We start from the raw sequence: 25,346 nt of genomic DNA, 5'->3' as shown, positions 1-25,346 counted from the left end.
GCCATCCAAAGAAAATCTTCCAAGTTAGCAGCTAGGCTGAAAAAAAAGGAAAGAACTGATATTTTTGGCAGATGAAAATAGGATGGATCTTCAGAAAGTTCATGGAAAGTGTGTATTTTAAAGAAAAAAACTTTCTACAGATTTCAACAAATGCTTTGTATTGAGGTTGGTGTTGTGGTGCAGGGGTTCAGTCACCCACTGCAATACCAGCATCCCATAAAGGCAGAGTGCCAGTTTGAATTTCAGACGCTCCACTTCTGATCCAGCTCCCTGTTAATGTATCTGGCAAGGCAGCAGATGATAGCTCAAGTACTTGAGCCCTGTCACCCACGTGGGAGACCTCATGGTTCCTGGCTTTGTCCTGGCCTAGCCAGGGTTATTATAGCCCTATGGTGAGGGAAGCAGTGGAGGGAAGATTTCTCCCCCATCCCCTTCCTGTCAAATAAATAAATATTGAAAACATTACGAGCTTATCAAAGATTTGGAAATTTGACCATTTACCTCCAGATTCTAAGGACAATCTCCCTAGTGAAAGTTGCGCATGGACCCGACCCAGATGTACAAGGCCCAAAAGAAGGTAGAAAGTGCTGATAAGGAACATAGGTTTTGCAGTCACACTGTCCTGAGTTTGAATTCTAGCACTGCTCCTTGTTAGCAGTGTATTCCCAACTATTCCCCAAATCTTACATTTCCTTCTCTGTAAGTTAAGAACAATTACTCCTATCTCAAAGGGTTACTACAATAATTAAATGTAATAATATATGTAAAGTGTTTAGCCAAAGGCAAGCTCATTTTCAGGGATTAGTAATGGGAGCTAATTTTCGTTAGTGAGACCTACCTCTCTACCACTATCAAGTCGCAGTCTTGAGATGTGCAGGTGCCGGAGGTCATGCTCCTCCTAGGAAATGTGTTTTCCAAAGCAATCAATGCAATACGCTCCATCCAATACATCAGTAAGTGTGTCATCTCAACTACGCATAGACTGTAACTCCACGGAATACAGTGCAGCTGGGAGGACATGATTGCACCTTAGGAGGTGCTGGGTGGAGGATAAAGGAGCAGGAGAGATAGGAAGAGCCAATGAGAGTAGTAGATTCCAGAGTTGTTTCACACATGGAGTCTGATAAGGAAACACTGCCAATGAATTCAAATTATTAAGAGGAATTTTTTACATATCACAGAATCAGGCAGCATAAGCAGTAACAGTTTTTGTTTTTTGTTTTGTTTTTTCCCAGCCCAGCAGATGCAAATCAAGTGAATGACTGGCAGGTATGCAGATCATGTTCCCTCTAAGGACCAAGAAGATTCCTCTGAGCCTCAAGTGAATGGTCAAGGGGCCAAGGGAATCCTGACCCAGTGCTAGAACATAAACACCAGGCCTATTTGGAATCTCCACACTTAAAGGCAGGAAACCAGAGAAAAACAAGTTGAGGTCCACAAAAGAATATTCAAGATAAGGAGAAAAAATTGCCCAGTTCCAAAAAATAAGCAAACAATCTGAATATCTGTATATCTCACCAAAAAAGATATACAGATGGCAAATAAGCATATGAAATGATGCTCAACATCACATGTCATTAGGGAAAAGCAAATTATAATAATAATGAAATACTACTACAAAACTCTTAGATTGGCTAAAATCCTCTCCCCACCTCAAAATTGATTATAACAATTTCTGGTAAGCCCTGGAGCACAGGAACTCTTATTCATTGCTGATAAAAATTCAAAATATTACAGCCACTTTGGAAGATAGTTTGGCAGTTTTTTATAAAGCTAAACCTACTCTTACCCTGTGATTCAGCAATCACATTCCTGTACATTCTAGGTAATCACACAACCAACTGATTAGAAAACTTATGGCTACACAAAAACCTACATGTGAATGTTTGAGGCAGCTTTATTCAAATTGCCAAATACTTGGGGCTGGCATTGTGGCACAGAGGTGAAGCCTCCATCTGCAGTGCCGGCATCCCATATGGGCACTGGTTCAAGTCCCAGTTGCCCTACTTCTGATTCAGTCCTCTGCTAATGGCCTTGGAAAGCAGTTGAAGATGGGTCAAGTGCTTGGGCTCCTGCACCCACAGAGGAGACCCAGAATAGGCTCCTGGCTCCAGATTGTTCAAGCTCCAGCGATTGTGGCCATTTGGGGAGTGAACCAGCAGATGAAAGACCTTTCTCTTGGTCTCTCCCTCTCTGACTAACTCAGCCTCTCCAATAAATAAACAAAATCATTTTTTTAAAAAACTTGCCAAACAGTGGAAGCAATGAAGACATCCTTCAATAGGTGAGCAGATTGTCAAATATAGCCAGTCAGTGATAAAATATGGAATATTATCAGGTGATAAAGAAATGAGCCATCAAGCCATGCAAAGACATGTGTGCACATCTTAAGTGCATAGTGCTAAGTGAAGAGTTACTCGAAAATAATACACACTGTATGATTCCATTTATATGGCATTAAACTATAGAAATGGTACACAGAACTGTGGTTGCCAAGAATTCAGGGCTTGGAAGAGCATCAAATTAGTGAAGCACAGAGAATTTTTTTAGGGCAGTAGAACTTTTTTGTGTAATAATGGACACATGATGTTATGCATTTGCCAAAGATCATACAACTTTACAGAACAAAGAGTAAACCTTAATCTATATAATAACAATCATTTAGGAGGTTGGGAGATACCTGGATTAAACGTAGATTGTGACACAAGAATCTAATAGTACTGAAAAATATTTTAAAATCTCAACAAAGTAAGTGGAGAAAATATTGTGTCCTAAAAGTGGGTCACATATATGACTTTAAGGGACAGAGAATAGCATATAAGAACTGCACTCTAGTTGATAGAGTTGTTTCTCATGGGGTTTCTGATGAGCAATAGTGAAAACACTGTGCAGGAATACTAGAATTGTAAAACTGAGTAAAGCATTAAGCAAGTTAAATACAATTAGGTGGTGGCAGCCAGATATCTCACTGTTGAAGAGGGAGGTTGTAGATAAGCAAGAAAAGAAAACTAGAATGATCCAAGAAGAACTGGAATAAAATTGAAGTCATCAGCTAATCTGATTCCTAGCTTAATTTAGACACATATAGGTGAGTGGAAAAATATTTATAGATATGAGAGTACTTCAAAAAAGCTATTGTAAAAGTGGAATTATGGGTGGGCAGAGTGGCACAACAGGTTAAGTTTCCTACATCTCATGTCAAAGTTCCTGGTTCAAATCCTGGCTACTTCCCTTCCTAATCCATCTTCCAGCTAATGAAGCCTTGGAGACAGAAAATGGTGGCTGTGGTCCCTGCCACCCATGTGGAAGACCCAGTTGGAGTTCTGAGTTCCTGGCATAGGCCTGGCCCTGTTCTGTCTGTTGTGTGCATTTGGGAAGTAAGCCAGAAGATAGAAGATATCTTTCTCTGTCTGTTTCTCTCTACCTCTATGTCTGGTTCTGCCTTTCAAGCAGATGACATAAATGGACATTTTTAAAAGGTGGAATTAAAAGTATTAGTTTAGGGCCGGCACCGTGGCTCACTAGGCTAATCCTCCGCCTAGCGGCGCCGGCACACCAGGTTCTAGTCCCGGTCGGGGCGCCGGATTCTGTCCCGGTTGCCCCTCTTCCAGGCCAGCTCTCTGCTGTGGCCAGGGACTGCAGTGGAGGATGGCCCAAGTGCTTGGGCCCTGCACCCCATGGGAGACCAGGAGAAGCACCTGGCTCCTGCCATTGGATCAGCGCGCCAGCTGTGGCAGCCATTGGAGGGTGAACCAACGGCAAAGGAAGACTTTTCTCTCTGTCTCTCTCTCTCACTGCCCACTCTGCCTGTCAAAAAAAAAAGTATTAGTTTATTTTGGGAAAACAATTTTACATTCATGCTTAGATTTCCATTATAGGCATTTCCCATGTATTAGGAAAAAAATTTTGCACAAAAATAAATTCATCCTTTTTTAAGATTTATTTATTTATTTATTTGAAAGGCACTTTGACAGAAAGAGAAACAGAGAGATCTTCTATTCTTTGATTTGCTCTCCAAATGCCTGTACCAGCCAGGGCTAGGATAGGTCAAAGCCAAGAGTCAAGGAATTCCATTTGTGTGTCCTATGAGGGCACCAGAAACCCAAGTACTTGGGCCATCATTTACTGCCTTCCCAATTAGCAGGCAGCTAGAGGAGAAGCAGAGTTGAGATTCAATTCCAGGTGTTTGGATCTGGGATGCAGGTAACCCAAGCAGTGGGGTAACCTGCTGTGTCACAACACCCTCCCCAAATTCATTTAATTCTATTTTCCACAAACATTTTATATTTCCCTAGGGTGTGCCTGGGTTAGCATACCCATGTAGAGTTCCTTATTCTATCAATGGAGAAAACCTGGAAACAATCCCACACTTGATTTATTACCATTCTCAAGAAATAGCTGCCTCTAAGGATGGGGTAAGAAATGCACAAAATGATTCTAGAGCACCTTATAGTGCCAGAAATTAAGGTGCTAAACAAGCAAACAAAAGGCCACAGATGGGGTATGTCAAAATGACAGAGCCACATGAAGGAGCTCTCAAAGTTCAATTTGTGCAAAGAAATGAAGTAGCATTAAATTATATCTTGAGGTATAAAAGAAGTAGTTGTGATCCATACTGATATAAATAAGCAACTGAAAATAATAAAGACAAATTCTCGGGTTGAGGAACCCTAAATAATCTATGTGTATACTTGAGGAGAGGCTGCATAACTCCCCTCTCCCTAAGTGTGGGCTGAGCACACTGTTATCCTTTTCCAGAGTACCGTATGGAGGGAGACTTGGGGAGAGTGGCTGTCGCTCCCCCTCTTCGTGGAGGAACGACACAGAGTCCTGCCTAGGCTTCATATCCGAGTCACGGCACCATTATGTCGCTCCCCCTCTTCGTGGAGGAACGACACAGGACCCTGCGCTGTTCTTTCGTCTGCTCGGCCCTCCCCGGGTTTGCTGCTGGTTCTTCCCGGGTTGGCTACTATCCCTTCCACCTCCGTGGAAGGGCAGTTCCCCCTGGCCACATTCCCCACTTCCGCAGGGGAGCGGCACACCGCCGGCCGGCTTTCTCAGGGGCTGCACAGGTGTTCCTTCAGCTAGATGTTCCCCTTAGATGTTCCTGGTGCATGCCGTTTCTCTCCTCCTTTATAGTCCTCCTCCGCCAATCCTAACTCGGCTGCCCACACGCCGAGTACGCTGCTCTCCTCCAATCAGGAGTAGGTCCTACAGTTTATTGGTTGAACTGGAGGCAGCTGCGTAGAAGCTGTTTACTTCTCTCCCAGCGCCATATTGTGGGAGAGCAGATGCATAGAATAAGTCTTAATTCCAGTAACTCAGTCCAGTCCGGGCTGCTCCCCACAAGTGGCAATACTTGCAGTGTAAAAACCTGGAAAACACTATCTCAGCCAGATGAGCAAGGTTAAAACCAGTAGTGATATGCCATGCTGATTGTATGTCCCCCTGACATGATGTGATCAGAATGACACATGAGCTCTTAGCCTTCCTCCCTAAACCCATCTAACCATGAGAAAAATGTCAGATGAGGGGCATTCTACAAAGTATTTGACCAGTACTCTTCATATATGTCAAGGTCATCAAAAATAAGGAAATCTGAGAAACTGGCACAGTCACTAGAAGTCTAAGGAGACATGATGAATAATGTAGTATAGTACTCTGGATGGAATCCTGCTTCAAATTGGGTATTTAGTCCCACCTGCCCCTCTAATCTGGGGGATTAAGCAGAATTGAAGGAACCTTCCGTTCAGATATACCTCCGCCCTTCTATATCATGCTACATCAGCGACCAGCTCTGAAGAATCATTCACTCTCTACCTTCTACCGGAGATCTAGAGACAAAGTTCATCTCTTGGCATTCCCCTCCACCCTACCATCTTTTCTATTATTTTCAGTCCAGAGTTTGGACTATGTCCTCATGTCGTCAAAGATAAACTTTGCTATTGTTCCTTCTCTCTTTCTTGGGAATAGGGAGCAATTTTTGCATTTGGTACATAGGAAAGATCTTGATTCCAACACGCTTACTAGCAAGTCAGGTATTACTTTAATTTCATAGAAGAGTAGTCATTAAAAAGAAAAGTTATCTGCAATCCCCAGCACTCTCCCCCTTCCTTCCCAGTATCTTGGATTCATTTTACGTTGTTTTACAGTAGATTACTATAGTGTCTTGTGACACCTCTTTGAACTTTAAGGCAGACAGAGCAGTATTATCCTATGTATGTTTTAGTATAGCAGCAACTCCTGAAACAGTAAAGTCAATCTCCATTCCACATCAGATTTTGCCAGGCTTCTGGCTAGCAGCAAGGAATTCTAACACAGATTGACCTGGGATTTCTTCAAGATTCCACCTAGATTTTGCAATAAAATGTCCTGTAGTTAAGTGTTTGCATTGCCCCAAATAGAATTTTTTCTTTCAGTATTTATACCTACTATGTGTGAGGTTTTGAGTCTCCAGTGCCAATTGAATTTGACTTTTCTGATTTTAATAAAAATTGTACTTAAGATTTGGTATTGCCATCAAACTCTTTCCCAAAATTCTTTTTGTTATATCATGTCTTTCCCAATTACCCACTGGGTACATATTAAACAAGAGGACTCAAAAATAATAATGTGCTATAAATACATTGCCATAAGTCAGTTACATTTACAGCACTTTCCTGTTCAAGACACTTTAGAAAATGAAAACAAGGAGTCAGGACACTTTTAAAAATAAATGTATACAGGCATGAAGCTGAAATATCTCAACATTCTGTAAGAAAGATTTAACTGAAAAGAAAAGATATGAGATTTTTCCTATAACTTTGTACCTATTCTCAAACTTCCTACTCTGTTAAATAAGTAAAGACAATTCTCTGTTAGACTGGGCAGTTAACACTGCTATTGAGCAGCATCGAATGTAGGGATCCCAAGGGACTGAGAGAGTGTGTGTGCTCTTTATAGATTGCACAAGTTGTGTGACCTCCCTTGAGGAATGTGCTGATTGTCACTCAGGGCTCTGCCCTCTGCCCCTCTGCCATCCACCAGTGCCCAGGGATATTTTAGCTCAGCAGAGTGGCTTTCATCAATGCCATAATTTTGGTCTCTGTATTCTGTCTCCTTCTCCTTCCTTATTGGAACTATATTCATATTATTTTTAAAACAAGTCCATTTAACTTTATTTCATCATTATCATGGAAGGTTTGATTTTATAAAACATTTTTTAAGAGTTTTGTATCACAGGAACATAAACAGTAGAAATATATATTGCTTCCTGGTCTCAATCTACATGAGTTAAAATCAAATAATTAGAAATTTTTTCAATACAGAAACAATGCAATGGAATAAATGACAAAAGGATTTAATAAAACATTTAATTATTAGTACTTTCAGGCTCTACACAAAGAGTCTACCTATTCAGACTTCTTTTGCTGCATTTTATATTTATATATAACCTCCCTATCTATATTCTGAATCAAGCTACTTTACCAAAATGTACGATTCAGGAAAGTGTTTAGTTTTGTAGCAAAAGATTTTCCATCTACAGTTACCACCTTGAAAGGAACTGACATTACAATGCTGACAAAATCTTCCAGTTCCTTTTAAATCTTGGGCAGCCAAATCAAGACATCAGCACTGAGGTAAGTCCAACAAGTTCCCTCAAAATGGAAAATTATGCATGAGTCATTAAAGTATGAAGTTGGCTTCCCCATTTAAAAATTAACCAATAAAGAAAAGATATCAATTTTGGTTGACGTGGTTTAAGGAAAATCACATGTGAGAATAACAATGACCTTATTTTTACCATGTCATCATCAGTCATTGACAAGAATTTTGCCAGCAATGATGCTATTTACATTGTGGGTGGTAGTAATCAATGAGTGAATATGGACTTCTAATAATCAGCAATGAAAGGTAGTGTTAACTATTCCGATGCTTCCATTACAACCCAATCTTTTCACTAATCAGTAGATCCAATGGACCTGCATTGGGGATAAGATCACTAAAGCACTTTTCCAAAAATGAAAACACCCTTCTGGTATCTTTCACAACAAGATATTTTGAAGCACTCATTGTTAGAAAAGATAGGTTACCTTGATCTCTAGTCACCAATTTATTTTCCTCAAAATAAACTTACATCTTCTTCTAATTTTTAAGCTTCCTGATTTTACAACTCACCTTTTAAGTTAATTTTAATATTTATTATTTGTATGCTATTGTAATCTTTTATTCTATCTTCCCAAATGTTTAGGTTTTTCAGTTCTTTTCATTTATTTCTTAAATTTCAGCATCGTAATCAGCTTTAGTTCTTTCAGAGTTGTGTTTGAGTTTTATCCATGTTTTTCTCTTTATATTTTAACTTTCTATTAAACTGTTCATTTTTAAGCTTCTGTGGTTTTGTATAATTTGTTTTATTTCATCAATGTTTTGTTTATTCATTTATAGCTCAACCTTTTATGTGGCCTCTCTTTTTGCTTCTGTTATTTTTCCTTTATACCTTTATCTCTTAATTTCTGCTCTTATTAACATTTTGCCTCTTTGAGTTCATCTATTTATAACATCCTCAGCATCTTGATGTTGGTTGTTCCTTAATTTTTTTTTCATACCAGTCCAGGAACACCAGGTTAGGGATATTTACAGAGCAGGCACCTCAACACCAGAAGTAATAAGCACTTATTTGTTTCCACTCATAACCCTAGCTGTCTCTCTGGCTTTAATGAACTTCTTGTTCCCAAAAATGTTGTTCCAGCCCATCCTCTCCAAATCATACACTGAGTAAACTGGAATACGCATAGGCTAAAATTCCTCCCTATAAGCATTAAAAGTACTATGCAAATGATTAATTTACATCGCTGGAATAATGTTGTTTTCTTCTATCCAAAACTTACTTCTTTTCTGATTATAAAGATAATAGTAAATTTAACCAGGTATGTGAAAGATCTCCACAATTAAAATTACAAAACAGCCGCTGAAGAAAGATGGCGGAAGAAGAGCAAAGAAAAAGGATTCCATTGGTTCCAGAAAATCTCCTGAAAAAGAGGAAGGCTTATCAAGCCCTCAAAGCCACACAGGCAAAGCAGGAGCTTTTGGCCAAGAGGGAGAGGAAAAGAAAAGAATTCAGGTTTAAGCGACTGGAGTCCTTTGTGCACAATTCCTGGCGGCAGCGACGGGATGCAGTCCGGCTCCGACGACTGAAAGTGAAACCTCGTGCCTTGGAAATGCCAGACAAGCGTTCCTTGGCCTTTGTTGTACGGCTCCAAAGGATTAACGGGGTGAGTTCACTGGTGGAGAGGACCATTGCAAGACTTCGCCTGAAGAAACTGTTCAGTGGCGTCTTTGTCCAGGTCACCCCCCCAAACCTAAAACTGCTGCGGATAGTGGAACCTTACGTGACCTGGGGATTTCCAAATCTGAAGTCTGTCCGGGAACTCATCCTGAAACGTGGGCAAGCAAGGGTCAACAATAAGAGCATCCCTCTGACGGACAACACCGTGATTGAGGAGCACCTGGGGAGATTTGGTGTCATCTGCTTGGAAGACCTCATTCATGAAATTGCCTTCCCGGGGAAGTATTTTCAGAATATTGCGAGGTTCCTGCGCCCTTTCCAGCTGTCAGTGGCCCGTCATGCTAGCAAGAACAGAGTGGGCTTCCTCAAGGAGATGGGCTCACCTGGCTATCGGGGTGAACGCATCAATCAGCTCATCCGCCAGCTGAACTAGACCCAGGATATCTGAAAAGATGTTTTTTTGGAATTATTATCAAGTATCTTCAGAGAAGATTTTCTTCCTTATCCCCGGAAATTGGAAAGGGCAGATCAAGGGAAAGATAGTTGCGATCATGGCAGGCACCTCATCCCTACCCGGTTCCAAGGAGAGGTTCCACTGTCTTCCATCTTGGGTGCTGCCTCCTCTGGACTCAGCACTGACCATTGAGGAAGGAGTCTTCCTTTGTCACAGCTTCTGTCCTGGCATTTGATTTTGGCGAATGACTGGCCGGAGCATCTGTCAAGATTTCCCAAGACTTGGGGACTGCCAGGGCCTTGTTTTGAAGAGACTTGAAATACAGTTAGGAAGCGGAGCACCAAAACAGTGCTCAGCTGTGTCTGCTGTGGATCCATGTTCCAGCTGCTCAGTGACGACTGCAGGCACTCTCACTTGGCTGGCTCTCAATGTGTCTGATGGCTTTTCTGTTCTAGCTTGCAGCTGCTGTACTCCTTTACTTAGCTCAGAATTTTTCAAAGGAAGGATCCCTTCACCGGGCAAACACATACCCAAAATTTTACTTGGAATTTCAGGGAGCTCATAGAACCCCTCTCAGGCAGCTGAGCCCCCGGGGCGAGGAAGTCCGGCTCTTAAGGAGGGTTGGTCTCCCAGGCCTTCATCTTGCTAATCTCTGGTTCCGAATCCTGCAGAATACCGGAGTTCACCAAGGTGGCTTTTTCCCATCAAGCCAGTTGGGTGTTTTCCGCTAGCACACTGGCAGCCCTTGTGGCTTCTTGTGCCATCTGTAAGTCTGGAAGTGCCCACCCTTTCCCCCTCTGGCTTGGGGGTTGAATTTCCTGGTTTCCCTGATGATGAAGCATCAGATCAGGAAGTGGCGAACCATTTTCTCAGTTTGGTTTGAGTGAAATTAGCACTGTGGCTTTTTAAGGCCCCAAATAAACAGCTTAGTTGCACCTTTTCCTTTCATATTCTAGACCCCAGAAGTCTTGCTCTTTATCCTGTTGATGACATAATAGGCCAGCAACAAGAGTTATGGGGAAATTAATCCTGGGGAGGGAGGGGTTAGTCAGTCAGTACATCTTTGTCTTTCATCAGCGGTCCAGCCCTAAATTGCCTCAGCTTGTGATCTAAGCAGTTGGTGAGGATGTGCCAGGCCTAAGTTAAACAGGAAAACCTGCTTTAGGGCTGTGTTCCTGGGTCCCTTCAAATCAACTTTGCTTTAATTTTGGCTCATGGAGCCCTTAAACATAGCTGTGAACTGAGTTAGCAGTAAAACAATGCATTAAAACATGCCAGGTTGTGAGGTAATTAATTAGGATGGTTGGCTCCAGAGTTCACCTGGCAGAAGATGTCACTCTTATACTGTAAAACATTGTGAAATCGGATTACTTTAAAATGATGTATTACCAAGTCATGGAAAAACAGTCGTGAGCCTGAAAACACAGGCCTTGTACCTCAGACCTGTCATACTGAATACGAGGACAGGCTGGGGTCGTGGCACAGTGGGTTAAGGTGGCTGCTTGCAATGTGGACATCCCATGTAGGGGCACCAGTCGGATCCAGCCTGCTCCACTTCTGATCTGGCTCCCTGCCACCCCTGTGAGAGACCTGGATGGAGAGTGCTGGGCTGCTGGCTTTCGCCTGGCCCAGCCCAGCTGTTGCAGCCATTTAGGAAACAAACCAATGGGTGGAAGACTGACCTCTCTCCCCCTCTGAAAAATATTTAAAAAAAAAATACGGGAACAATGTCTCTGCTCTTCTGCACAATGAAGCTGATACCCTCTAGCCAGTCTGGTTATTGAATTATGCCAAATAGAAGTAAGTGTATAGTTCTTTGTGAATAAAAAGTTTTCATAAGAAAAAAAAATTACAAAACATTAAAGAAAGAAATAGAAGACACACACACAAATGGAAAAATCTTCATGGTCGTGGACTGGAAGAATTAATACCATCAAAATGCCCATAGATGAAAAGCAAAATAGCATCACAGTACCAGATTTCAAGACATACTACAGGGCAATTATAATCAAAGTAGCCAGGTACTGGCTGTAAACCAATGGAACAGAATAGAAACCCCAGAAATTAATCCACACATCTACAACCAACTAATCTTTGACAAATCAGGTAAAATCAATCCCTGGAGAAAGTACAGTTTCTCCAACAAATTGTGCTGGGAAAAGTGGGTTTATGCATGCGGAAGTATGATACAATACCTCTTCCCTATACTTTACACAAAACTTAAAATAGATCAAGGATCTAAATCCACCATCTGGTACCTTCAAATTACTAGAGAAAAACATTGGGGAAACTCTGCAAGACATTAGCATAGGCAGTAACTTCTTGGAAAAACACCCCATAAATACAGGTTATCAAAGCAAAAAATAAACAAATGGAATTATATCAAGCTAAGGAGCTTCTGCACTGCAAATGGAACACTAACAAAGTGAAGAGGCAACTGAAAGAATAGAAGAAAATATTTGCAAGCTATGCAACTGACAAAGGATTAATATCCATGATTTATAAAGAGCTCAAGAAAGTCAACAACAATAAAACAATCAAGGTAAGAAATGGCCAAAGGATATAAAAAGGCTTTTTTCAAAGGATGAAATACAAAACCCACAGACACATGAAAAAATGCTCAGGATCATTAACCATCAAGGAAATGCAAATAAAACCCATACTGAGATTTCACCTCACCCCAAAAATCAAAAAACAATAAATGATGCTGAGGATATAGGGGAATGTAAACTAGTACAACCAATATGGAAGACAATGTGGAGACTCCTCAGAGATCGGAAAATAGATACACAGTATAACCCAGCCATTCCTCTCCTGGGAATCTACCCCAACAAAATGAAATAAGCGTATAAAAGTTATTTGTACCTTATGTTTATTGCAGCTCAATTCACAATAGCTAAGATATGGAATCAACTCAGATATCCACCAGCTGATAATTGAATAAGGAAAATACACACACGTGTGCGCACATACACACACACACACACACACACTAAGGAATATTATTCAGCCCTCTACATTTCAGTGTATTTCCTTCCTCTCGGACTTTATCAATGCACATAATCATGTGTTTTTCCTTATGTAGTGACATGGCCTGTATTTTCCCACTTACTAACATATGGTTATTCTTCTCCTTTAACTTAAAAATCCTCACAAGAATTAGTTTTAATGCTTCTTGTCTTAGTCTCTTTGCTGTTGCCATAGCCAAGCACTTGAAATTGGTAATTCATAAAGAAAATAGGTTAATTTTGGTTCATAGTTCTGGAAGCTTGGAAGCCTAAGATGGCATGTACTTGGTTCTGTGAGGGCCTCTTGTTTGCTTCCAGCAAAGGGAAAAAGCAGAGGGCAAACAGACATGTTCAGAAGAGAGGAAAGGGGGCCAGATGTCTGCAACAGGTGACCCATTCCTTTTAGAAAAGCTTTAATCCTTTAATGAGGGTGACCCAAATACCACTCAATAATCCCTGTCTTCCAGTGCTGCCCCAATGGGAAATCAAACCTCACCATGAATTTTGGTGGGAACAAACCATATTCAAACCCAGAATCTCTGTATGCCACCAGAGAGATACACCTCTTAAATCATGCATCTATGTTGGTGCTATCTCTCCTTGTGCATAATCCTGTCTCTCTACTGGAAGTTTTTTTTGTTTGTTTGTTTGTTTGTTTTTTGTTTTTGTTTTTCTACTGGAAGTTAAATGTTCTACTTAGTCCATATACTGTGCCAAATATACAGTAGGAGGGGACATAGACTAGACATACTCTTCAGAGCAAGCTCAAACGCAATCTAACTCTGGTTACTTGGATCTCTGGACTCAGAATCATAAATGCGAATGGCCATAAGAGCCTAACAGGTAACATGAACACATGGACCGGTGAGGGAATGGAGGGAACAATGGGGAGCAACAAGCACAGTGGTGAACCAGGAAGCACAGGCCTCTTTAAAGGATACCTTCATCTAGTTCAAGGTAACTTTTCTGCCTAAAATAAGGCCCTGATATTGTTTTTTAAGAGAATTTAAAAATACAAATTTTAAATAAATAACCTGATTTTGAAGAATGGTCAATTAATGAAAGTTTAAAACACCATTCAGTCCAATACTATGGAAGGCAAACCAAAATGAGTGGCTTAGTCCCTAAATCACAAATATGAGGCCTCTATTTAGCTGAGTTCTCATGGAAGGATGTAAGAATAGAAATGCTCTGAATCCCCAAAATTGATTAAAGTTCATTATATCCTTATAAATTTAGTTATATACACCCATCTTATTCAACCAGACATCTGCCTAGAATGTTTTATACCCTTATGGAACAGAGCCAGGAATACATCCACATGAAGGTATCCAGGTGAGACACCCAGAAGTACTCAAAAGCAAAAAAAAAAAAAAAAAAAAAAAAAAAGAAGAAGAAGAAGAAGAAGTACTCAAAAGCCTGTAACTCTGTCATGCCTTGAAAACAAGTTTATGTTAAGGGCAGGGTTGAGGGGGTTAGGTGAAGTGGAATCTTCCTGGGCCCTCCTGTCAGTATAAACTGCTACTTCTGATAGTTGAGCGTGGTAATGAAGGCTGTTAGATTTGAATGACTGCACAGCAAATCAAAAGAAGTTGATGAAAGTTTCAAAGGAGTCACAGAACACAACAGAGATCGTGTGAACTAGGGTTAACATTCCCTCAAACCTCCTCAGCTTTAGTCTGATGAACTTCAGGACTGCCAAGATGCCAGCATATCAGACTGATAATGATGATTCAAGGCCTAGATAAGACAAGATCACAGAGAAATAGAAGTGATTACAGAGCTTTGTTCTTCAAGGGTTAATGACTGTGCAGTCCCAAGGGCATGCCAAACTCAGATTTGGCAGAGGGCAGACAGTCAACATTTATTCTTTCAACAAGTTTTCATCAAGCATTTATTATATGATAGGCCCTTTAATAGGCATGGAAGTTCAACTGTGAGCATGCCAGATAGGCTCTCCTGTGCTCTGAGGGTGGAGGAGGGGTAAACATAAATAAACAGGCCATTATAGTCTGTTGTAAAAGTGCCAAAACTGATATCCATGACATGATGGAAACACATGTGATAATATCCAACCCAAACTGCAGGGTCTTGGGAGCACAAGCTGAGAAATTTGTATAGTTAGTTAGGGCTGCATATGTTCAGGGGAGCAGGAGAAAACATCTTTAGTCAAAAAATTTGTGTGAAACACAGGAGAGGTAGGCCTAAAGTTACCATTCAAAAGGAACTGCACATGAAAATCATCAGACCCAAGAGACCCGGATATCTCAGAAGAACAGACAGAGCATATTATGACTGAAGAATCCAGTTTAACAGGAATAGCAATGAGAGATGATACATTCAAGGAGATCCAATACTGTAGTTGGTCCACTGCAAGACAAGTTCCAGAAGTGGTTACAGATTTAAATGATTTGTCAATCATAGTCACTCTTTGACTCATGGACTGAGTTGGTGTAGAGAGCAGGACTTTACCCCCAGAGAAAAGGAAGGCCTATAACTTGGCTAGCAACAAGAACCATTTAAGTGAACTTAAGTTAGCAATGGTGAAGAACTGGATGATATAAAAGGTTTGAGACAAAAGTCTGGAAGTACCAATTGGTCAGAATATCTATCTAGATATCACTTCAGGTATAAGTGCATGGTAATACAGACATCCTCCAGCCTCACTGGGTATGCACATGGATGCATGATTAACATTGGTTTGTGGCTGGAGTCAACCAGGGATGATGGAACCTATGTTAGAAGATACTAATAAGTGATTTCTCTTGTGAGAGACAGACAGGAATGAACAGGTGAGTTGTTAATCTAGAATTGTCCTCCCTACTTTGTCTTCACTTGAACCATTTTTTTAAAATATTGTTAACAAAAGTTAACAGATTCTGAAAGGAGAGTCCTTCAAAACAAGTTACACTTTTGGAAATCTCATATATACTACATAAATGATTTAGAAATTCCGTTATGGAAAATATCAGTTCAGCTAATGGAACTAAAACTGTATTTGGCAATAAACCTCAAATAAATAAACAAAAAAAGCACACATGAAACAAACGTATAATTATAGGTTTCTCTTTTTCATAATGAAAGTTTTTCCTATGTTTCCACTACACATGCATTAATTAGAAACACATTAGCAGCTGAACATTGAAATAAGCTTATACCAGAGAGGGAGGTAAGCCCAATAGCATGAACTCAGGCTATAGAAATAAAAATGTGTCTTTGTAAACACGCAATAATCATTAATTTTAAGTTCTGACAATTAGTAACACAATGTGGAACTTTTTTAATGTAAGTTAAGTAAAACAGTGATATCAAGATTCACCTCTTCTCTAAACAAAAAAAAAATGAAAAAAATGTCACCATGTTCTTAGAATTGTGTCTACAAATCACACTGAAACTGTTAAAAACTAATTAAAAATTAAAATTTACAAATTTAAAAAAGAAAAAATGAACTATACATCGGAGCCATTCATATATATATATATGCATATATATATTGCTCAATGATTTTCAAACTGTTATCTGTGAATGAATATTTGATGTCATCTTACTTTCACCCTTAATGATTTAATAGAATTATTAAATCATCATTTCTCATTGTGTTCTCACAATGATTACATGAAGTAAGCATTATTTAAAGTTTGGATGGGATAAATGATGGAACTGGAAGTCATCTGTATATCTCCTAATTCTTAATAAAATTATATAATTATTTTCAGTACAAAATAGTGATGTATTCTTTTTTATGTTTAGTATAGGGGTTTTGATGCCAAAACACTATCTTCATTCTTTTTCTTCTTTTTTAAAATCTCCATATTTGATCTCTATTTCTTCTTTTTTTAAAAGATAGATTTATTTATTTATTTATTTATTTATTTGAAAGTCAGAATTACACAGAGAGAAGGAGAGGCAGAGAGAGAGGGAGGGAGAGAAAGAGAGAGAGAGAGGTCTTCCATCCACTGGTTCACTCCCCAGATGGCCGCAACGGCTGGAGCTACGCTGATCTGAAGCCAGGATCCAGGAGCCTCTTCAGGTCTCCCACGTGGGTACAGGGGCCCAAGGACTTGGGCCATCTTCTACTGCTTTCCCAGGCCATAGCAGAGAGCTGGATTGGAAGAGGAGCAGCCAGGACTAGAACCGGCGCCCACATGGGATACCGGCACTTCAGGCCAGGGAGTTTCTTTGACAAATATTAGGACACAATGTTTCCTTCTCCAACTGGACAGTAATGTGCTGTTACAACTCAAGCAAATATGTACTGATCCACAGTGCAGGGACTAAAAGAGGACACCTGCCCCTACACTCTTTGTATTAATGTCGGACGTAAATGTTGAGACCCACATGTATTGCCATATGACAGTCAGAAAAGGATATCATGCTATTGCACAAAGAGGTAGGATCTGGGAGAACTGGATTGCTTTGTATCACAGTATATGAAAATGGGGCTACTGGCATCTTAGGTAGAACTGTGAAGCAAAAATAAGCAGAACATTTAATTGGGTTGTGCCATCAAGCTAAAGAGGCTGTGGAGAGGTAAATGCAACATTTTCGAGCAAAATAGATGAGATGACAATGAGCTAAACCTAACAGAATACACAGAGGCATACATGAATCCACTAGTACAGAAATGGATAGATCTATCAGGCATAAAATCATTAAGGACAGTGGCTGGTGCAGCAGTATAGCAGGAAAGGGCACCGCCTGCAGTGCGGGCATCCTATATGGGTACCAGTTTGAGTCCCGCTGCTCCACTTCTGATCCAGCTCTCTGCTATGGCCTGGGAAAGCAGTAGAAGCTGGCCCAATTCCTTGGGCACCTGCACCCACATGGGAAGACCCAGAAGAAGCTTCTGGCTTCTGGCTTCTGGCTTCTGGCTTCTGGCTTCAGATCAGCATCAGCCATTGCAGCCAATTAGGGAGTGAACCAGTGGATGGAAGTCCTTTCTCTGCCGCTCCTTCTTTCTCTGTGTAACTCTGACTTTCAAATAAATAACAATAAAAAAATCATTAAGGACAACAATACCATCAATGAAGCATACATAATGGATGTCTATAGACTATTTTAACCAGTAACAGTATAATACACATTCTTCTCAAACGTTTAAGGAACATGTATCAAGAATAGGTCACATTCTGAGCCATAAAATATGCTAAGCAAATTTAAAATAATAGTAAGTATACTGGGTATATTTTCAGACCACAACAGAATTAAATGAGAAATCTATAGCAAAAATGTAACTGGAAAACTCCAAAATACCCAAAGATTAAGCAGTATAGTCCCAAGTAATGCTTGCTCCCATTTATGGGAGAAATTATACAAATCCTCTAAAATTCTTTCAAAAGACAGAAGCCTAGAGAATACTTTCTTGATTCATTCTATGTGGCCAGCATTTCCTTTATACCAAAATAAGATAATTATAAGAAAACTAAAGAGAACAATATCTCTCATGAATATAGATGCAAAAATCCTCAAAAATATTAGCAAATGAGATTCATCAACACCTAAACAACACCTAAACAAAAGAACTATAGAAAGTCAAAAGAATATTATGAATACTATATGTTCACAGATTTGATGGCATACATTAAAAGGACTGCTTCTTTGAGAGACACCATCTGCCAAATCTCACACAAAGAGAAATAAGTGATTGAATAGACCTGTATCTATGATATTAAAAATTAAATCAATAATTAATACTCCTCTAAAACAAAAAGCACCAAGTCAATATGGGTTCATCAGTGAATTCTACCAAACCCATTTATGGGAGAAATTATACAAATCCTCTAAAATTCTTTCAAAAGACAGAAGCCTAGAGAATACTTTCTTGATTCATTCTATGTGGCCAGCATTTCCTTTATACCAAAATAAGATAATTATAAGAAAACTAAAGAGAACAATATCTCTCATGAATATAGATGCAAAAATCCTCAAAAATATTAGCAAATGAGATTCATCAACACCTAAAATAAACTATACATTATGAATATATTCTGAGTATACAAGTCTGGTTCATCATATGAAAATTAATTAAGGTAATCCATCACATTAACTGATTAAAGAAGAAAAATTACATGATTATTTCCATAGATGCCAAAAAAAATTCAACAAATCCAACATCCATTCATATAAACTACTCTTAGTAATTTAGAAACAGGAACTTCGATTTGACCAAAAACATATATAAAATATCTATAGCTACTATCACAATACATAGTTATATAATCAGAAAATAGAAGATTTCCCACTAAAATAATAAACAAAACAGAGATGTCCTAACCCTCTCTCCTTTTATTATCATACTGGAAATCATAGCTATTATAATAAAAGGAAAATAAAAGTATACATATTGGGAAGGAAGAAATAAAACTGTCTTTGTCTACAGGTAACATGATTATCTATGAAGAAAATCTGAGGGAACTGCTAAAATAATCCCTAGAATTAATAAGCAGTTTATCAAGGTTACAAAACATGATTTATACAATAAAGTCAATTCTTCCTACATAACAACAATGAACAACTGAAATAGGAAGTTGAAAACACAACACCACTTACATTAATATAAAACTGAAAAATCAAGGAACAGCTAAATAAATGGAGTGATATTTCATGTTCATGGAAATAAAGTCCCAATATTTTAAGACACTAGTTTTTCCCAAGCTGATCTATAGATGTAATGCAATCCCAATCAAAACCCCCCAAAATTATACTATATATATTTACAAACTGATTCTAAAGTTTAGATGGAGAAGCAAATGGCGCAGAATAGCCAACAGAAAACTAAAGAAGAACCAAGTTGGAGAACTGACACTACCCATTTTCAATACTTACTAAAAAGTTGTAGTAATCAAAATACTGCAATATTAATGAAAAATAAACAAACATATCAGTGGAACAGACTTCCCAGAACTAGAACCGCATAAATATAACCAACTGATCTTTGACAAAAGGATAAAGACAATTCAACAGAGAAAGGACAATCTTTTCATTACAGTGTGCTGGAAAAACTAGACATCCACATGCAGAAAATAAGTAGGTAGGTAGATGAGTCAATAAATAACAAGGCACAAACTTTAAATCTTCTAGAAAATTTACTCAAAACAGATCCTAAGCTTAAATGGAACATGCAAAAATTCTAAAGCTCCTAGAATACACCTGGAGAAAATCTAAATGACCTTAGATTTGGCATGACTTTCAGATAAAACACCAAAGGCCTACTAACCCATGAAAGAAAAATTGATAAAATATGCTTCAGTATAATTTAAAATTCCTTATCCACAAAAGATACTGTCAAAAGAATAAGAAGATAAGCCATAGATGAGAGAAAATAAAGGACTATTATCCAAAGCCTACAAGGAATTCTTAGAACTCAAAATAATAAAATAAACAATCTGATCTTATAAACGAGCAAAAGATATGAACAGGCAACTAACCAATAAATATATAGTTAGCAAATAGCACATGAAGTGATGTTCAACATCATAAGTCAGTAGGGAATTATAAATTCAAACAATAAATAAGATATCAGTGAACCCATATTGGCATGGCCAAAATTCAAAACACTGACAACACAAAATGGTGACAAGGATCTGGAGCAAAAGGAACACAATTCACTTGTTGATCAGGATGTTAAAGGGCATAGCCACTTTAAACTACAGTTTGGAAGTTACTTACAAAGTAGACTTGCCTTTGATCCAGCACTCCCACTACTGGTATATACCCAAAACACATAAACACATTGTATCAAAGAGATACCTGCACCACCATGTTTATAGCATCACTGTTCAAAGTAGCCAAAATATGGAATCAACCAAGGTGTCCATCATCAGATGAGTGGATGAAGAAAATGTAGTGTATATATACAATAGAATATTATTTAGTTGTTAAAAAAAGAATGAAATTCTATCATTTGCATCAAAATGGTTGTAAATAGAGGACATCATGATGAGTGAAATAAGTTGGACACAGAAACACAAATACTGTGTTTTTCACTTATATGTGGAAGCTAAAATTAAAAAATAATAAGAATTTCCTTTGTCAATTTTAATGCAAATACAGTGCTTTATCAAATTCTGATTTAAATCTTTGTCAAAAATTGTTAAGAATGATATACTATTATAATTTAATGGTGAGTGTCTATTTTAAAATTTACTGTATGTGTAAAATGAACATATTTTTACTTGATCATTGTATATAGCCTTTGTCTATATTCCTGCTGAACTATGATCTTTTTACTTTTTATTTGTTGAACTCTTTATTTAGTGGAGCACTGACTATTTATTGACTATTTATTTACATAATTGACTATTATGTAAATTAAAATTATCTCAAAAATAAAAAATGACAAAATTGGAAAAAAAAACCCTGAACATGTTGAATATCTTTCCAATGACCCAGTAATTGCATCTCTTCGTATTTACCCAATTTAGCTGAAAACTTATGTCTACACCAAAATCTATACATAATATTTATAGAAGCTGTATTTGTAATTGCCAAAATTTGGAACAATCAAGACATCCTTCCATAGGTAATGAATAAATAAACTACAGTACTTCCGGACAATAGAAATTTATTCACCACTAAAAAGAAATGAGCTATCAAGCAATTAAAAAGTATAGAGAAAGCTTAAAGGCATATTTCTCCATGAAAGAAGCCAATCTGATTCCAGCTAGTATTTTCTGGAAGAGACAAAACCATGGAGAATGAAAAGATTAATGGTTGTCAGAGATTAGAGGGGATAAATAGGCAAAGCAGAAAGGATATGAGGGGTAATGAAACTATTCTACATAATACCATCATGGTAGACATGTCATTTTCTTGTACATTTGTCAGAACCCACAAAAAATAAAAACTCATGAGAGAACCCTAATGTAAACCATGGGATTTGGCTGATAACGATGTGTTAATGTAGGTTCATTGATAGTAATAAATGTACAAGTGTGGTGCTGAATGTTGATGCTTAGGGATGCTATGTGTGAGAACGAGAAGAAGGGAACTTTTGTTTTCCCCACTCAATTTTACTGTGAATCTAGAGCTTCTCTAAAAATATAATGGAGGGCAAAAGAGAATGTCAGGTCCCAGAGAAATTCCCTGAGATTCAAGACAAAGTCTTGACTTTGCTTTATAATCCACCTGTTACCATAGCCTCAAGACGGTTAGAGCTGGAGAAGTTGTCAGGGGCACTGCGGGCTGCTAAACTATGAGAGGAAAGGAGTCTCCTTGTGTCAAAAAAAAACAGCTGGAGATAGGGAGTCACGGGACCTGGTGGACCACTGCATAGCTGTGATCTTGAGCAATTACTTACTGAACTTCGGTTTCCTTGCCCTTAGAAGGATTGTTACGAGGAACCAGTGAGTTACAGGTGCAAAAGTGCTCAGTAATATCACCATTTTTATGAAAGGTTGAAATTGAAATCAGGCACAGCACAGAGTCCTAATAAAGGATCTGAAATGCCCAAGTTGCAGAAAAGAACATTAGGAGAAAAAAATCTAATTATGATGAGCGATTATTATGAAGACATTGGGAACAAAAAGAGGTCAACAGTGATTGCAGGATCTCCTACTGATAGTAAAGAAAAGGAGTGGGGTGCCCTTTAGAATCTGGACAAATCAGGAGAGGACAGCAGTGTTTGATGGAAAACAATGGTTATGTTTACACTAAATTTTAGTTTCCAAGTGGAAATTTAAATTTAAAATGTGTAACAGACACTCAGAAGAGAGATTGAGGCCAGAGATACAGAGTTCGAAGCTATCTGCTTCAGGCTGATAGGTGAAGATTCCAGTGTCAATAAAATCCAGATGCGGGGAACACAGAGAGAAAACCAAAAGGCTGAGAACCAACCTCTCTATGGCTTCATTTCTGCCTGAAGTGCTCAGGTTCCTAGTTCACGAGTGTCCTGTACAGCGAAGTCACTGGACATCCATCATTCCAAGCTCTGCCTTTTAAATCTTACTCTAATTTAAACCTAAGGTAATTAATCAAAACGAGACAAAAACTCCCTGAGATTTTCTTGTCTTTTGTACTAACCACCTCTTCTCTCCAGGTTCCTCTCCAAATTCTTCACTGAAGAGTTTAATAATCCTGTTTGGAGCTTTCACTAGCTGTCATCTTCACTAAGTGCCTGCCAAGGAAAGTCTTCAAGTGTGTGATGTCTAACAAGCTGGACACTGAAAGCAGTTATTGAACAGAGCCCACGGACATGACAGCTTATGATAATAGCCTCAAAACTACTACACATGCACATTTCAAAGCTTTAAAAAAAAAATTAATCCCTGGACCACCTGACCTCATTAGCTCCAAGGCTCTCACCACAGTATGAGCTCAATCCCTCCCTGTCTATTGTCACAGCCAATAATAGCCATGTCTTCTCAGGTCCAATTGTGTCTCAGGTGCTCTATCCTGGACACATTCATCTACCTGCTCCTTTATATTTCAAGGACAATGAGCAACCAAAATTTGACCACTTTGAAAGAAGTCTGAATTGTCTTTTATTATGATTCTTGTTTCTTGTAGCTTTGACAATTTTTAGTCATCCTTTCAGCTAATAAGGCTTTGGGGTTTTTGTTTGGTTTTTGGCCTTTGCCTTGAGAAAAGGAACAGAGCAACCCATTTCTTCGACGTGTTTCATTCCCCAACAGGCAGGCTCATGCGTACTACAGGCACATCTTGGTGACAGCTGCCCCACTCCTCCCTAGAGAAGAGAAGCATTAGGAAGGGGCATTCAGAGGGAATGTAATGAAGCCAATGCACCCAACAGGGCATTCACTTGAGTTCCTCAGTTCAGTGTAGGTCCGCATGCATGAACTTGGAAAACTCATCCCAATGCCCAGAAATGAACACCAGCTCCCTGTACCACAAGCAATACCTCTATTTCTACAGTTCTTCCTGTCAACTACTAATGGTCCTAAAAAGAGACTAAGAAGCATCATGTGAAACATTTTTTAAAAAATTATTTATTTATTTATTTGAAATTCAGAATTACAGAGCGGGAGAGACAAGAGAGGACTTCTACCCACAGTTCATTCCCCAGATGGTCGCAACAGCCAGGACTGGGCCAGCCCAAAACCAAATGCTAGTAGCTTCATCTGGGTCTCCCACTTGGGTGGCAGGAATCCCAGCACTTCAGCCATCTTCTGCTGCATTAGCAAGGAGCTGGATTGGAAGTGGAGCAGATGGGACATGAATAGGCACCCATATGGGATGTCAGTGTTACAGATGGAAGCTTTACCAACTATGCCACAACGCTGGCCCAAAATGTGGTCTTTATAGTGACTCACTATGTGTACTATTTTGTAGGAATCACTTTTCTTTTCTTTTCTTTTAGAAAAAGGGAGATAGAGATAGAGATAGGAGAGGCAGAGAGAGGTCTTCCATCCGCTGGTTCACTTCCCAATTGGCTGCAACGGACGGAGCTGCGCCAATCCAAAGACAGGAGACAGGAGCTTCTTCCGGGTCTCCCCTGAGGGTGCAGGGGCTCAAGGACTTGGGCCATCTTCCCCTGCTTTCCCAGGCCATAGCAGAGAGCTGGATGGGAAGTGGAGCAGCTAGGACTCAAACTGGCACCTGTATGGGATGCCAGCACTGTAAGCAGCAGCTTTACCCACTACACCACAGCGCTGTCCCCAGGAATCACTTTTCAAACATTGACTCACTGTCCCAGTACATTTAATAATTTCTTGTGTGTAGAACTATGCTAGACATTTTGCAATGCTAATTAAACAGAAACAATTTCTAACCTCTAGGCATTTATAATTTAAGAAAGACAGCTTCATTGGGGACAGTTGGGAACTAAATCAGGACATCAACGAAATTAAACAATACTACACAACTATACAGATGAATGGCAAGAGTAAATGTGTTACTGAATGTCTTCTGGCAGCAACAGATCCCGCCTGCATGGGGAGTCCCAGAGTTTCTGAACTAACGTTATTAAAGTTCGTTGTGACTATCATTTATCTTTCAATCCTGCAACTCATTGGTAGGTGCTATCTAAGCCCAACAACAGTGTGTAACTGACAACATATTCCAATCCTTCCATTCTGTAGCCAGAGCTCCTCAGAAGTAAACAACCATCTACCCCTTCCTTAACACTTAACACAACTTCCTTAGCCCAAGTTCTGTAGGTCTTTGCTTGCCCAGAACTAGTACATTCTGTTTATTCCAGTTTGGGATCTGTTCTGTCTTCTCTAAACCTCCTCCCCAGGGTCACTGCCAACCAAGAGAGGATAAAACCCAGTTTCCTCCAGATCACCTCCAGTCATGCACCTATTTTAGACAGGCAACAGCTGTCACAATCGTTTACACCAATGAAGGGGCTGGAATCACCAGGGTCATCACTTAATATCAGCAGTTCCAAAGTCTCCAGAGAATTGAGAATTATATTTTAGCTTGAATATACTTGCAAAGTAAATTAGGGAAAAAATGTACTAGGCTTGGAGCTTGACAAAGATTTTTAAAACAGAAAGTTCAAGCTACTATTTTGTAGGAAAAATTACATTATCTGTCAACAGTGGTTAGTTCTATTGTGAAGGCATTGGCTAAAGTGTTGAATAGGGGCAGTATCTGAAATTGTTTGAGTATGTAAGCCCATAAGGCCAGGCAGAGATTTGAGGTCTCAGATGGAACC

General features: G+C 39.2%; 1 pseudogene; it reads left to right on the top strand.

Moving 5' to 3' along the window:
- Positions 1-8,949: 8,949 nt before the first annotated feature.
- Positions 8,950-11,568, top strand: LOC100354950 (large ribosomal subunit protein uL30-like 1 pseudogene; annotated as a pseudogene).
- Positions 11,569-25,346: the final 13,778 nt, after the last annotated feature.

This window comes from Oryctolagus cuniculus, chromosome 5, assembly GCF_964237555.1.
Source record: "Oryctolagus cuniculus chromosome 5, mOryCun1.1, whole genome shotgun sequence".
NCBI lineage: Eukaryota > Metazoa > Chordata > Mammalia > Lagomorpha > Leporidae > Oryctolagus > Oryctolagus cuniculus.
Note: the sequence above shows the minus strand (reverse complement) of the source record. Positions and strands in the feature narration are given on the sequence as shown.